The 15,269-nt window shown below is 39.2% G+C and overlaps 1 protein-coding gene, 1 long non-coding RNA gene and 1 pseudogene across 2 annotated transcripts in view; 2 read left to right on the forward strand and 1 right to left on the reverse strand.

Moving 5' to 3' along the window:
* EML6 (EMAP like 6) overlaps positions 1 to 15,269 on the forward strand; it is a 323,061-nt gene that overhangs the window by 97,446 nt on the left and 210,346 nt on the right. The gene's annotated exons all lie outside the window — the stretch shown is intronic.
* LOC138148952 (uncharacterized) lies at positions 2,440 to 2,896 on the reverse strand. Its single transcript, XR_011165211.1, has 2 exons — positions 2,814 to 2,896; positions 2,440 to 2,700 (listed from the first exon to the last, which is right to left on the reverse strand). It is a non-coding gene; the product is annotated as an uncharacterized lncRNA (long non-coding RNA).
* On the forward strand, positions 2,744 to 5,382 carry LOC138148951 (E3 ubiquitin-protein ligase RNF130 pseudogene; annotated as a pseudogene).

The raw sequence follows: 15,269 nt of genomic DNA on the forward strand, positions 1-15,269 counted from the left end.
CCCTGCAACAACAGCACTGTCCTTCACCAGTGGACAGTATTCATTCTCTCTCCAGGACAGTCTCCAGACCCCTGCAACAACAGCACTGTCCTTCACCAGTGGACAGTATTCACTCTGTCTGCAGGACAGTCTCCAGACCCCTGCAACAACAGCACTGTCCTTCACCAGTGGACAGTATTCACTCTCTGTCTGCAGGACAGTCTCAGGAGCTCTTAGCCAACAGCCAGGTTCCAGGACTTCTTCAACAAAAGGACTGTCTTTCACCAGTGGACAAATCTGGCAAAACAACATCAAAACAGACAGACAAAGTACCAGCAAAACAGCCGTGTCTCCTCAGTCCTTGGCAGCTCAGGGGGCAGGTCTCAAAAGTCCAGGGCAATTCAAAGTGGCCCCCAGCAATTCTATCAGTCTCTCTCTGCCTCCACGAGGGTGCTGCTTCCAAAAAGTTCTTCTGCCTCTCTCTTGTCTCTCCAAATCTACATCACCAGCTCCTCCCACTTCAGGACTTTCTTTTCACATCAACAAATCCATCCCACAGGTGGGATTAACAAGCTCTGGGTTTTAACACAATCAGTTTGAAAACCAAGCCAATACAGGGGAACCTTTAATTGCCATTACTATCACAATGGTCTATTTTGTTGTTGTTCAGTCATTTCAGTAATGCCTGATTCTTCATGACTTTATTTGAGGTTTTCTTGACAAAGATGCTGGATGATTAGCTATTTCCTTCTGCAGTTCATTTTACAAATGAGGAAACAGGCAAACAGGCTTAAGTAGCTTGCCCAGGATCACACAATTAATAAGTGTCTGAGACCAGATTTGAACTCAGGAAAATGAGTCTTCCTGAGTCCAGGTCTGGCACTCTATCCTCTGGGTCATGTAGTTGCCCTAGGCTATGCCTTCCAATTTTATAATTTATCTCTACAAGTTATAACTTTTTAATAACTTATCAATTATTTTGTAATGTTTACTTCTTGTTTCATGCTTGTTAGTCAGATTTATACAGCTAAGTTACTAAATAGGGACTATGTCTCATGCTTCTTCTGTGTCCCTCACTATGACCAGCACAATGAAGCTCACAGTATTAATCCATCTTATTTTCCCAGGCCCTGGTGAGGTTGTGAACTCAAAGGAAGAAATTAGTGAAATTAAATATAAATACTTAGTACAAATGCTATATTTATTTAGTGATTAATTTGATTTACAAGAGTGGTAATTGCATTTGTATGGCTTTATCCCTTAATCTCCTCCAGACACTAGCCACCAGGTAACTACTGAAGACTAGTTCTTGGGGAAAGTAAATTGTCAAGCATGTCTTCATGTGACTAAATCTGATGTTTTTATTTGGGAGGGGAAAAAAAGCCTCCAAATGATGAATTATCATAATCAGGTAAGTGAATTAACCATTTGAGGAATCTTGCTTCCCAAGTCACCAATTCTTGCCTCTTCCTTTCTCAAACAAGTCTTACAGAGACAATTAAGAGAGGCAGCTTTTTCCTTCTGATTTGCCAAGAACAATTAGGTATTGGAGACCATTTGAGAAATGCACCAGTCAAGTTGTCTTTTTTTTTTTTTGATATTTTGATACTTCATTTCACCTGCTGTGTCCACCCTACTGTTTAAGTGACCTTTTAAGCATTTTTACAGGGAAGAAAAAAGTTTCACAAGATTTCAGAAAGAAATGACAACTTTGCAGTATAAACCTCATCCATTGCATAAATAATATCTGAAAAAATTCTAGGTCAGTAGACAGTTCCCTCAATTACCTGATGTTATTGGGGTTACTGGGGGGGGGGTGTGGAAGGGAACACAACATCCTGAGAAATCTGCCTCATTAATCATTTCTGAAAGTAGTGGAAAAAAGGGGGAAAATCATATTACTTCTTCCTACATATTACACTCAAAATAACACATTAGAGTACTTTTTAGATGGCAATTCATTTAGAGGACATTTCTTTCCTAAAGGGAAAGCAGAATATTCCCTATTTAGGTGTACCTCATTTTATGTAAGATACATGTTCCTAAAAAGTTTGAGTTCCTAAAAATTTTTAAGTTACTAAAAAGTACCTTTAAAATAAATCACATTTGAAAGATTATAGCAGAATTTGCTAAAGGAATACTGAAATTCATTCTTTTCTAAAGCATATTTTAAAAAATCAAATCATAGTAAATTCTTGTTTAGCTATTAATTCAACTGACTGATCTCAAAAGTCCCTTACAGCTCCAAAATTCCACTATTTTATAATACTTATTGAATGTTGCTATAGGCTATGCTGTGTGGAAGGTAATATTTATTTCTATAAGCAGAAATTATGAGAACTTGGAGGAAAAGGGACTACGCCATCTTGGAATTTATTATGGAAAAGCAGAATAAAGCTAGGTATAACCTGGTAAGTACCCTAGATTTTAGAACAGATTCCAAGGAGTCTAGAGACAGATACGTTCCCATTGATTAAAATTTTATGTGGAAATTCATCTCAGAAGGGACACAAGGCTGTCAAGAATGACATTCTAAAGTCACAAAGTTAAACCATTGCAATGATGAAAATAGCTGTCTAAAGAGAGCAATGTGGATGCCCAGGAAGTCAACCAGGCCTTGACAAATTGCAGCCTCAGGAGGGCAACTCTTTGTGGAATCACTCACGGGTTCAGGGAAGCAGTTTTCTCAGTTCGGTCTTGGGGGAAATCTTTGGATTTGTTCTAGAAGAGTAAATGGAAAATGAAAAAAACAGCTCTTTCTCCAGGATAAGACGCTAACAGAAGACTACAAAATAAGCTAAATGATTGAGAACCAATAGGTTTCTTCAAATTACCTTATCTAAGCCAGGATTCATTCTTATACACCAGACTCTGACGGGACAAGTTACTGGAGGCAGGGACCACATGTTACTGTAATGTGCCTGATTGATGAGTGTGCTTTTTCTTCCAGAGGAAGTTGAGAAATCCCCTTATCCAGTGGTTCAAGAAGGGAAAGGGGAGGGAGCGCTTAAATGACTCAAATTCTGACTTCTAAAAGATTTCCAACCAACTTCTAGTAAGCCTTTGTCCTGTCAAGTGCTAAGGTATTAGGACAAGGTCAATTGGGCATCATTCCCAGGGGCTTCAAAAAAAGTTCGATTTGTCCGGAGTCCTCTCTGCCAAAGTTCTCGCAGGATTCTAGGAAAGCATTCCAGCAGTGCGAAGCATCCTGAGGCAGGCGGGTTTGGGATTGGGGCGGGGACTGACGAGAAGCCTCCCTAAAAAGCCGGCTACCGCACCCAATCTCGGTACATCTATGCCCACTATTCTCTGTGGTATCTGCCCGGAGGTCTTGAGCTTTTCTAAGCTACATGACGAGACGCTTGAGCCCTGAGAAGACACAAAGACACCTCTAGCCCGTGCTCAGGCGTGTGAGGCTACCCGGTCCTATTAGAAAGGAGAGTGAAGCGTGGAGCATGTCGGGTGGCTGTAGGCAGGAGCCCCGGGGCTTCAGGAAGCCCTGCCTGGCCTTGGTGACTTTGTTGTATTGGGGTGTCCGGCTGACCTGGGCGGCAAGCGCCAGCGTGCTGTACTACTCCGCCCTCATCAATGTGACTGTGCAAGAGCCTGGCCAGGATGGTCCCCGCACCTTCTTCATTCGCGACGCCCGCTACAGTATAGATTCGCTTAAGGAGAAGATGAAAGGGCGGTTGCTGGCCCCGCATCCGCGGCAAGAAAACTCGAGTCTGCACGGCTGTGATCCTGAAACCCACTTCCAAGTCCCTCCGGACGTGAAACAATGGATTGCCCTGATGCAGAGGGGAAACTGTACATTTGTAGAGAAGCTGTCCCGGGCAGCTTCCCACAATGCAGTTGCAGTCGTCATCTATAACAATGAGGAAAACGTAGTCACCATGACCCACAGAGGAACTGAAAATGTCGTTGCTGTGATGATTAGAGAATCAGAGGGAAAGGAGCTTTTGAGTTTTCTGGAGAAGAACCTCTCCGTCCAGATGACTATCACTCCTGAAATTTCAGTATCAGTAAAGAGCTTCGCACGGCGTCCTGAAATTTTCCTGTCAATATCCTTATTTGTTCTGCTGGCCGTGTTTTTAGTGTGTTTTATTTCATATATTATTAAGTAGAGCAGGAGGTAAGATGCCAAAAGTCTTCAGTTAGCACTGCAGTCTTCATAGTTTGTCTCCAACATACTTTTCATCCTCTTTATGCATTCTTTAACAAAGCAAAACTTTTCCCAATTCAGCTTAATGTCTACTAAGTCATTCTTCCTTGTATTTCTCTGCAGCCCATTCACAGAGAAGGAAACAGAAGCTCGGAAAGATGAAGAGATTTGGCCATGGTCACTAAAATCATGGACACTAAAAAGTGTCAAAGATGAGATTAGGACCTAGTTTAACCTAATTCTAAGTCCAACACTCTATTCTCTGGGAAAAGCTTTTTCTCTGTCATATGATAAATATATTAGAGATATAAAAGAGAGTGCTATGTGACTCCTGAGAGGCAAGGTTGTTAACAAATTGGTTCCTCCTTGCCAAAAAAGAAAAGCTTACTGTAATCACTAGGTAGACACAGAATGATGTGCTGAATCTCCCTGTTTGATTTATAGATTGGATCCCAAAAAGTCACTAATGGCCAACTAGGAGATGCAATTTTACAGGGTTGACTGTTTCATTTATATAGAAAGAAAAAGGAACATTGAGCACAAGATCAATAGTTTGGTATTGAGGAATCTGAACTTCCATTGTATCAAGACTATATTAAGTACAAAAATCAGTATGCACTAGAGTGTTGCATCCCTTAGTGATCTGAATGAGCACTTAATAAACTATCATTTTGATATTTATGTGTAAAATATCCAATATAAAATCTTCTAACTGCCATGTGTCATTTGTTTAAAATCTACTTTTATTGGTTGGTACAATACAAACCTAATGATTTCTTACTTATTTGGGGGGTCTTTTGTGCTAGTTAAGGGCACCAGAAATGAGATTATAAAACTAAATTTGTAACCAAATAATTTAAAGACTTAAAATATTCTTGAGAGTAGTTTCAAAGCTTATTTGTTAGTATATAGTATGGTTTCTGGATGACTGTCTCAAATATTTATTTTACGATATCCTTAGCTAGTTGAATAGCAAGATTTTCCCAAGAGATCTAGGAGCACGACTCAACATCAACATTGAACTCCCGGTACTGTACAATGAGTAAACAAGCATTTATTAAGAGCTTGCTATATGCTAAGTACTAGGTATTGAAAGAAGGGCAAAAAAAGAAAAAAGCAAAAGGCAAGACAAAAACAAAAAAAAACCAACTTGGCTTTCAAGGAGCTCATTTAGGGGAGATAACTGTGCAAACAACCACGGATAGATAGATAGACAGAAAGACAGACAGACAGACAGACAGACAGACAGACAGACAGACAGACAGACAGATAGATAGATAGATAGATAGATAGATAGATAGATAGATAGATATCAAATAAATTGGAGGTAATCAACAGAGGGAAGAGTCAACTAGAGGCTAAGTGGATAGAACATTGGGCCTGGAGTCAGGAAGACCTGAGTTAAAATTCAGCCTCAGATATTTACTAGTTGTATGTCCCTGGGCAAGTCACTTAACCTCTATTTGCCTTAATCCACTGGAGAAGGAAATGGTAAATAGCTTTAGCATCTTTGCCAAGAAAACCCCATGGACAGTCCTTGGGGTCCCAAAAAGTCAGAGATTATTAAACAACCAATCTCTAAAATATTATTTTGGGGGGTGGCTAGGTTGCACAGTAGGTAGAGTGCCAGTCCTGGAGTAAAAAAGACTCCTCTTCCTGAGTTCAAATGCAGCCTCAGCCACTTACCAGCTATGTGACCATGGGCAGACCACTCCAGTATCTTTGCCAAGAAAGTCCCAAATGAAATCACATTGTCAAGAAAGTCCCAAATGAGATCACAGAGAGTCAAACACAACTGAAAAACTCCACAGTCCTTCAATGCTAAATTCAACTACCACTCAATTAACTGGCTTTGAATTAGTTTGCTGTTTTTATACATAGCTCTATGGCTATGTCTGACTCTCTTCAACTAAATAAGATACAGTTATCCCTTCTATATCATGACTTTCCCTATTGTGGTTTCAATATATTGCAGGTCAACATAAGAAATTAAATGGGAATTTTGGGGGAGTTTTGCGGAAGCTGCAGAAACCATGCAAAGGCCAGCAGAAGACACAGAGTATATGACCAATTACTTAACCCAAATTTTACAATAAGCTACTGTAAACACCCCATAAAAGATAAAGAAAAAAAATTCAGACTTCTTCTCTGGTATGAAGGGAGGACCAAAAAATTTTGTGCAGATTTTCCAGATCACTGGGGTGCTGTGCCCCTAATCCTCTCAATGTGGAAAAGATAACTGTATGTCTTGTGTGGTATCACCTGCTTTGATCAAATGATTGAAAGCCCCTATGATCCCTTCAAATTGATTAAGAACTTATTCACACCTAGTTTACTTTCGAATAATTGACTGATTCGATCAAGATTCTTGGGCCTTCTGTGATTAACTGGGATGGAGGTGGACCCCCACCATGCATATGTGATATATAATCTATATTAATAATAATAGCAAACATAGCACCCACTATATGCCAGGCATTATGATAAGCATTTTATAAATATTATCTCATTTGATCCTCACAATAACACTGGGATGTAGGTGCTATTATTATTCCCATTTTACAGATGAGGAAACTGAGGCAAACAGAGGTTAAGTGATTTGCCCAGGATCACAGTCTTTGAGGCAACATTTGAACTCAGGTGTTCCTGACAAGGCCCAGTGTTCTATTCACTGTGCTGCCTACCTGCCTATTTTGTATACACATACACACATGTATATTTATATATACATATATCTATATCAATACACATTTATTAAACACCTACTATGTACTAGTCATTGTGTCACTGGATATACAAAGACAAGGTAAAAACATTCTTTGCCCTCATATTCTAAAGGAAAGCAATCTTTACAAATCAATATATTCAAGTTAAATGTAGCATTAGCCTCAGAGGGACTTACAACTGGGGGGCCTGGGAAAGGCCTCTTGGAGGAGGTATCATTTGTAATAATAATCACAACAATAATAATAAAACTGATATGCAGGGTCGGCCAGGTAGCACAGCGAGTAAGAGCCAGCTTCCAGTGTCGGGATGACCTGGGGATCGAATCCGGGCTCTGACACTTAGCACCCAACCAGAAACACCTGGCCTTGTAACCTTGAGCAAGTTACTTACCCCTGATTGCTTTAAAAAAAAAACTGATATGTAGCTAGAGAACTAAGTCAAATTTATAAGGATACAACACATTCCCCAATTGATAAATGGTCAAAGGATATGAGCAAACAGTTTTCAGATGAAAAAATTGAAGCTATCCATAATCATATAAAAATGCTCTAAACCACTATTTATCAAAGAAATGCAAATTAAAACAACTTTGAGGTACCAATTCACATCTATCATATTGTCTAATATGACAGAAAAGGAAAATTATAAATATTGGAGAAGATATGGGAAAATTGGAACAGTAATTCATTGTTGGAGTTGTGAACTGATTCAACCATTCTGGAGAGCAATTTGGAACTATGCCCAAAGGACAGCCGAGCTGCATACCCTTTAATCCAGCAATACCCTTACCACTAGGTCTGTATCCCAAAGAGATCATAAAAAAGGAAAAAGGACCTACGTGTACAAAAATATTTATAACTGCTCTTTTGTGGTAGCAAAGAATTGGAAATTGAGGGAATGACCATCAATTGGGGAATGGATAAACAAGTTGTGGTATATGAATGTAATGAAATACTATTGTGCTATAAGAAATGATAAGCAGACAGATTTCAGAAAAAGCTAGGAAAACTTACTTGAACTGATGCTGAGTGAAGTGAGTAGAACCCAGAGAACATTGTATATAGTAAAAGCAACATTGTGTGATGATCAACTATGATTAACTTGGCTTATCTCAGCAATACAATGATCCAAGACAATTCCAAAAGGCTTGTGATGGAAAATGCTAACTATATCTAGAGAAAGAACTATGGAGTCTGATTGCAGATTGAAGGATACTATTTTCACTTTTGGAGGGGGGGCGTGGTTTTTCCCTTTTGTTCTGTTTCTTCTCTCACAAAATTACTAATGTGGAAATATGTTTAAATGATTGCAAATATATAACCTATATCAGATTGTTTGCTGTCTTGGGGAGGGGTAAGTGGGTGGGAGGGAGAAACTTTGAATACCAGATTCATTCCCTTCCTCCCTTGTCACACACCCTTACTGGAAAGATAAGCAATTCAGTATAGGTTGTACATGTGTAACTATGCAAAACATTTCCATAGTGGATATATTGTAAAAGACTGACTATATTTCCCTCTCTCCTACCCCATCTCCCACTTGTTCTATTCTCTACTTTGATCCTGTCCCTTTTCAAAAGTGGGTGCTTCCCATTTCCCTCCCCCCTAGCCTGCCCTCCCTTCCATCATCCCCCTTCTCATCCCCTTCCCCCCCCTTACTCTCCTGTAGAGTGAGATACCCTATTTAGTATGTATGTCATTTCCTCCCTAAGCCAAATTTAATGAGAATAAGGTTGACCCATTCCCTTTTGCCTTCCTGTTCTTCCCCTCCATTGTAACCATTTTCCCTTGCCTCTTCTATATGAGATAGTTTACCCCATTCTGTCTCTCCCCATCTCCTCTCATTATATTCCTCTCTCACCTCTTAATTTCACCTTTTAAGTATCATCTCTTCCTATTAAATTGGTCCTGTGCCCTCTATCTATGCACACCCGTAAACATATAAACACATTCACATATGTATTCATATACCCATATACCCTCCTATATAAACATATATATGTTATGTATGTATGCATATGTGTATGTGTGTGTATATATGTATTTCTATTCCCTTCAACTATTCTCATACTGAGAAAAGTTTCATCAGTTACAACTATCGTTTTTCCATGTAGGGATGTTAATAGTTCAATTTTGATAAGTTCCTTATGATTTCTTTTCCCTGTTTACCTTCTCATGCTTCTCTTGCTTCTTGTATCTGAATGTCAAATTTTCTATTCAACTCTGGTTTTTTCATCAAGAATGCTTGAAAGTCCTCTATTCCACTGAATTACCATATTTTCCCCTGAAACATGATACTCAATTTTGCTGGATAGGTGATTCCTGGTTTTTATCCCAGCTCCTTTGACCTCCGGAATATCATATTTGAAGCCTTTTGATCCCTCAGTGTAGAAGCTGCCAGATCCTGTGTTATCCTGATTGTGTTTCCATAATATTCAAATTGTTTCTTCCTGGCTGCTTGTAATATTTTCTCATTGATCTGGGAATTCCAGAACCTGACTATAATATTCCTATGAGTTTTCTTTTTGGGATCTTTTTCAGGAGGTAATCAGTGGATTCTTTCAACCTCTATTTTGCCTTCTGGTTCTAAAACATCAGGGCAATTTTCCTTGAGAATTTCTTGAAGGATGATGCCTAGGTTCTTTTTTTGATCATGGCTTTCAGGTAGTCCAATAATTTTTAAATTATCTCTCCTGGATCTATTTTCCAGGTCAGTGGTTTTCAGATATTTCACATTGCCTTCTATTTTTTTTTATTTGTTTGGATTTGTTTAATAGTATCTTGATTTCTCATACAGCCACTAACTTCCATTTGTTCCAATCTAATTCTGAAGGAATGATTCTCTTCAGTGAGCTTTTGAGATTCTTTTTCCATCTGGCAAATTCGGCTTTTTAAGGCCTTCTCCTCATTGCCTTTTTGAGCCTCTTTTGCCATTTGAGTTAGTCTATTTTTTAAGGTGTTATTTTTTTCAGTCAAGTTGTTTACTCTCATTTCATAATTTTCTTGCATCGTTCTCATTTATCTTCCTAATTTTCCCTCCACTTCTCTTATTTAATTTTCAAAATCCTTCTTAAGGTCCTCTATGGCCTGTAACCAGCTCATATTTTTCTTGGAAACTTTTGGTGCAGGAGTTCTGACTTCACTGTCTTCCTCCTGTTCCATGCTTTGATCCTTTTTGGCCCCAAAATAGTAGTCTAATGTTGGATTTCTCTGTTTGCTTTGCTTCCTTTGCCTGCTCACGTTGCCACTCAATTACTTGACTTTTGGGCTTTTTGCCACAGTAGGACTCTGCCACCAGACAGGGGAGCTTCGTCCCAATTGCTGGGGTTTTCTCAGCTGCTGAAGGTATTAGTTGGGTGCCCTTGCTGAAGCCTTCACACACTCTGTCTGGCAAGCTGGTTGCACACCCCAGGACCTCCTCCCTAGACAGCAATCCAGATGCAAGCAGGTTAAAGCAAGAGTGATTACCCCTCAGACTTGTTGCTTGGTCCCCTATAATCTGCAGGCCAGGAGCTGAAGCAGCCATGCAGTGGGGGCTGCAGAGTTGCTGTGCCTCAGCAATTTCTTGCCCCGGGGGCAAAAGCCAATGCACTCTCAACTACTGGATCCCAAAGTCCACACTGCACCGACCTCTCACTTTGTCCTCAGCATCTATGTGTTGATAATTCTGGAAACTGCCCGCAGCTGCTAGTGATCTGAAGTCCCTCCAGCCAGCAGCTGCTCAGCCCTGCCCTCAGGCTAAAACCTCTGCTCAGACTGGGGTGAGGTCAGCTCCCAGAGCACTGTGCTGGCTACTTCCTGCTGGCCTGCCAGGCTGTCCTCAGCAGGAGGTTAGCTTCTCTGTGTCATTTTGTGGGGTCTGTAGCTCCAAAGTTTGTTCAGAGTCACCTTTTATATGAATTGGAGGAGGTGGGAGCCGGAGCCCAGCGGGAAATCCTGTTTCTACTATGCCATCTTGACTCTGCCCTTCCCCCCCCCATAAAGATTTATTAAGTATCTACTTCCTGCCAGGAATTGTGTCAAGTACAGGTAGTACAAACAAGAAAAAGACAGTCCCTGTCTTCAAGGAATTTACAATGTAATAAGGGAAGACAATACAGGAAAGAGAGCTTGGAGGTCAGCTTGTCCCTAGAGTACAAACCAAATAAAGCCACTAATGAAAAATGGATAGCTACCTGGAAAATTCTAAGCCTTATAAAGGAAAGCTTTGAAATGAGTTTGTCTCTTCACCCTCTAGCTCTTTGACCAGAGGGGAGGGGCATAGAGGGAGTTGAGAAGGTGTTGAGTTTTAAAAGCCAAGTCAAACTGGATGGTGATGAGATTTCAGGTGATTGCCTTATTCTCAGGGAGTTTCTGTGGATTAGGAACCAAGCACAACTGCTGACAGAAATTGAAGAGAGGCCAGAGATTCCCAACCCAGGGACTCAGCTGGGGCTTGTACTAAGGGAACAAAGGGATAAGGTTGCAAATCCAGCAGGGACAGTCATGACAATGTATAGGGACTTGGAAAAGGAGACAACTGAAGTTCTAATTCTCTGTCCCCAGAGCTAGGTGACTTTCCTCTAAGGAAGGCAGATCTGTTCCTAGCTGCAGTAGACTTGCCATTGTATGCATAAGAGGGCAAGAAACAGTAGTATCTCTAAATGTATCTTTATTGAATATAATTTTTGCTGCATTATTATCAGTAAATTACATGTTTAGTATGAATGCTTTGCTACATATTTTACTGAGATCTCTATTCCCTAATACATGGCAAAATTTTGTTAACATTATATATAAAAAGAAGTATTTATTCATTTCTATTCCCATTACATAATTAGCAGAGAGCTATAATTTCTAAGTTTTCTAAACTTCTGTTCAGGTCCTTAACTTTTTTTTTTAAGCAATTGGGGGTAAGTAACTTGCTCAAGGTTAAATGGCCAGTTATTTTGTGTGGGTGCTAAGTATCTGAGGCCAAAACTGATCCTGGGTCTCCCAATTCCAGGGCTGGTGCTCTTACTCACTGTGCCACCTGGCTGCTCCAGATCCTTAACTTCTTTCTTGTTTATCTTTTGCTTAGTTTTGTCTACGTCTGAAAGGCACCCCATGATAATAGTTTTATTACCTATTTCTCCCTCTAACTCAATTAATTTTTCCTCTAAGAATTTATATTACCATATGTTATTAGCTTACTATATAAAGTATTAATATTGATCCATTATCTATGATTCCTTTTTTCATAATTTTCCTACTTATTTTTTAAATTTTATCTATATTTATGATAACCTTTTCTGAAATAATTGTTATCTCTGCTTTTTTTTTAATTCAGGGGAAGCTTACTAGATTTTTCTCTGGTCCTTTATTTCAACTCTATATGTGAATCTTAGTGTTTCAGTTGTGTTTCTTGTAAGCAACATATTGGATTCTGCTTTCTAATCCATTCTGCTATATCCTATTTCATTTGGTGGGAAAGTTTAACCAATTCATACTCATGATTATGATTATTAATTGTGTATTTCCATTCATCCTGTCCTCTTAAACTTTTCTTTGCTTCCACTTCCCTTCTTAGAAAAAACAAAATGATAGAGGAGAGGGAGTTTGCCTGACACTTGTGATCTCAGAAATGCAATAACCTCTTTCCTTTCTGTTTAATTATTTTTTCTCTTTATTCTATTCCTAATTTCAGGTTTTTCCTGGATCATTAAGTCACTGTTCACTTACCAGGACTTATCCCCTGAAGTCTCTGCTAGACAAACGATGAGTTCAAACTCTGTTGGGACTAGATTGTCTTTAAGCTCTGTTTGGCTCAGGTGGGAGTACTATCCTAGAACTACCCAGAATGCCCCAATGCTGCTGAGCTAGGCTCTGGCAGCCAGCCAAGGGTCTGAAGAAGGCTTGGACTAGGTATAAGTGCTGCTTGGCTTAGGTAGAGAATTCCCTATTGGACCACCCAGAAGCTCCCAAAGCTTTCATGGGTTAGGTTAGGTTTAGGCAAGGAACCCTGGAACTGCCCAGAAGGCTCCAGAGTTCCCCTGTGTTTATCCTTAATCTGCCCCTCTGTAGGACTCTGGTGGTCCCTTTGTGGATTCCTGGGTTGAGAGGGAAAATTTAGAGGTAATTCTTTCTATCTCTTGGTTAAGTGATGCATCTCTAAGTCACAATGCCGTATTCGAGTGAGATATGAGATCCTCTGCATTCTATCATGCTGCCACCTTTCCACAATCTCAAAATACATTATCAGTTGTTAAAATTGGGAAGAGGGTGGGGCAATTTGCATCCTTCTCTTCTGCATGTTTCATCCTTCCCTCAATCTTATACCAGAGTTCACAGTTCTTTTCTGTGCATGGTGATGCTTCAGTTAAAGAGGACTGAACTTTTGAAACAGTGAAGTAATAAGACTTTGTGCCCCAAATGAGTACTTAGATGTTATTAAAATTCCATGTTATTTTAAAATCTGGAACTCATTTTTTGGTTCAGTTAACTTTAGCAACAATCAGTAAAGTTGAAATCATTGCTATGCTGGTGCTAGTGCATTTCCATATTTTCTTAATGAAACCCTGAAATTATGCAAACCAAGTAAGATGCTTTGAGAATGTATCAAGAGAATCAGTCTTTGAATAAGGTTAGAATTGTGTACAAAGAGTTAAAATATACAGACGACCATATTTTTGTGTGCTTAGAATTCTATCATTCTGAATTTATTTAGATATCTGATGAGACATGCTGAGACATATTGCTGTGGGCAGAAATATTTTCTAACGATTAATAAAATTACTATTTTAATTTTCATGTTTATTTTGTATATCAAGAAATAAAATATAGCTTAGTGAAGAGAGAGTTGCCCTTCTAGTCAGAATGATCTAAGTTTAAGTTCCATGTATGACACAAACTACCACGTGACCCAATGCAAGTCACTTTAACTTGTCAATGTACCAGGCGATTCCTGGAGACGATCAAATCTAGAATATTTACCAATGTGCAACTACTGAAGGAATTTCCTTGAAATAACTTCCCTGGACTGATAAAATTATAAGTCCAGCAAAAAATTTATAAGGATTTTGTTTAAAGTATCAAAGTAGAAAATTAGACATTGATAAAATGTTAGCGATAGAATAACAATAACTAACATTTATGTAGTGCTTTAAGATTTGCAAGGTACTTTACAGATTGTCTTCACGATAGTCCTGGCAGATAGGTGCTATTACTATCCCATCTAATAGATGAGGAAACTAAGACAGAAGTCAAGTGACTTGCCCAGATTCACATGGTTAAGTATATTTCAGTCTCACCATGGTGATTATATCTTAGACCTCACCATTATCCCAAACCATACTCAGCAGATTCTCTACCAGTTCATGTCATTGATTATTGCTCAGCACTGCACCTTCATTAGGGTCTGATTTTCTCCCTGGAATTCACTACAGTGGCTGTTCTGAACCTCCTCTCTCCTCTCACCTCTTTCAATCTGCAGATCACCAGCATGATGCAATGGGAAGAGTGATAAATTTGGAGTTAGGGAAACTAGGTTCAAATTCTAGGTCTTCCACTTAACTATTTTGAGCTGCTTAACCTCTCTGGGTGGGCCTCAGTTTCCTTATATGTAAAATGAGGGAGTTGGACTAAAGGAGCACTAAGCTCCCTTCTGTCTCTAAGAACATATAATTCTACATCCCTTCCCCACTGTACTGCTGTTAATTAAGACTGAGACTATCCATTGTGAATCCTCTTATCAGCTGCACCTCAAAATCTCTATACCTCTTCTCATCTTCTCTTTATTCTAGGATCCAGGATGAAGTGACTCTCTTTGCCAAGGTTGATCCATTCATTTGATTTTCTCTTCTCCCATCTCTCCAAGGAAATTCTTATGTTGATCTTTCCCCCTCTGATCTTCAGTCTCTCCCTTTCTATTGACTCCTCTATTAATGATAAGCATGCTAGTTCTCTCCTACCTTAAAAAAACTGACCTTAATTTACAATTTCATAAGATATCATACTATTTCTCTCTTCTCCTTCCTTGTTAAACTTTTAGAAAGAGTAATCTAAATTTTTACTTTCTCAGTATTCACAGAATCCAATTGATCTCTTACAATCTGATTCCTAATCACTCCTCTTCAGAACTGCTCTCTCAATGGTCACCAACAACCTCTTAATTGCTAAATATAATGACTTTTTCATCTTCCTTGATCTTTCTGCATCATTTGACACTGTTGGACATCTCTGCCTCCTAAATACTTTCTTCTCCCTTGGCTTCCATATTACTCTTTCTGATTCTCTTTCTATGCTAGTTTATCATCTCCTTTCCATCTCCTGAATTTAAGTATCACCAGTCTTAATCTACATTTACCTAAACTCTTACCTTCAGTCCTCTTCTTAGTTCCCATCAATTGTTACTGCCTCTATACTTCTGCCTACCAAATCTATCT

Source organism: Petaurus breviceps, unplaced genomic scaffold, assembly GCF_028583685.1.
Source record: "Petaurus breviceps papuanus isolate PSGF00001 unplaced genomic scaffold, PetGlider_PUasm1.0 90842, whole genome shotgun sequence".
In the NCBI taxonomy this organism is placed as follows: domain Eukaryota; kingdom Metazoa; phylum Chordata; class Mammalia; order Diprotodontia; family Petauridae; genus Petaurus; species Petaurus breviceps.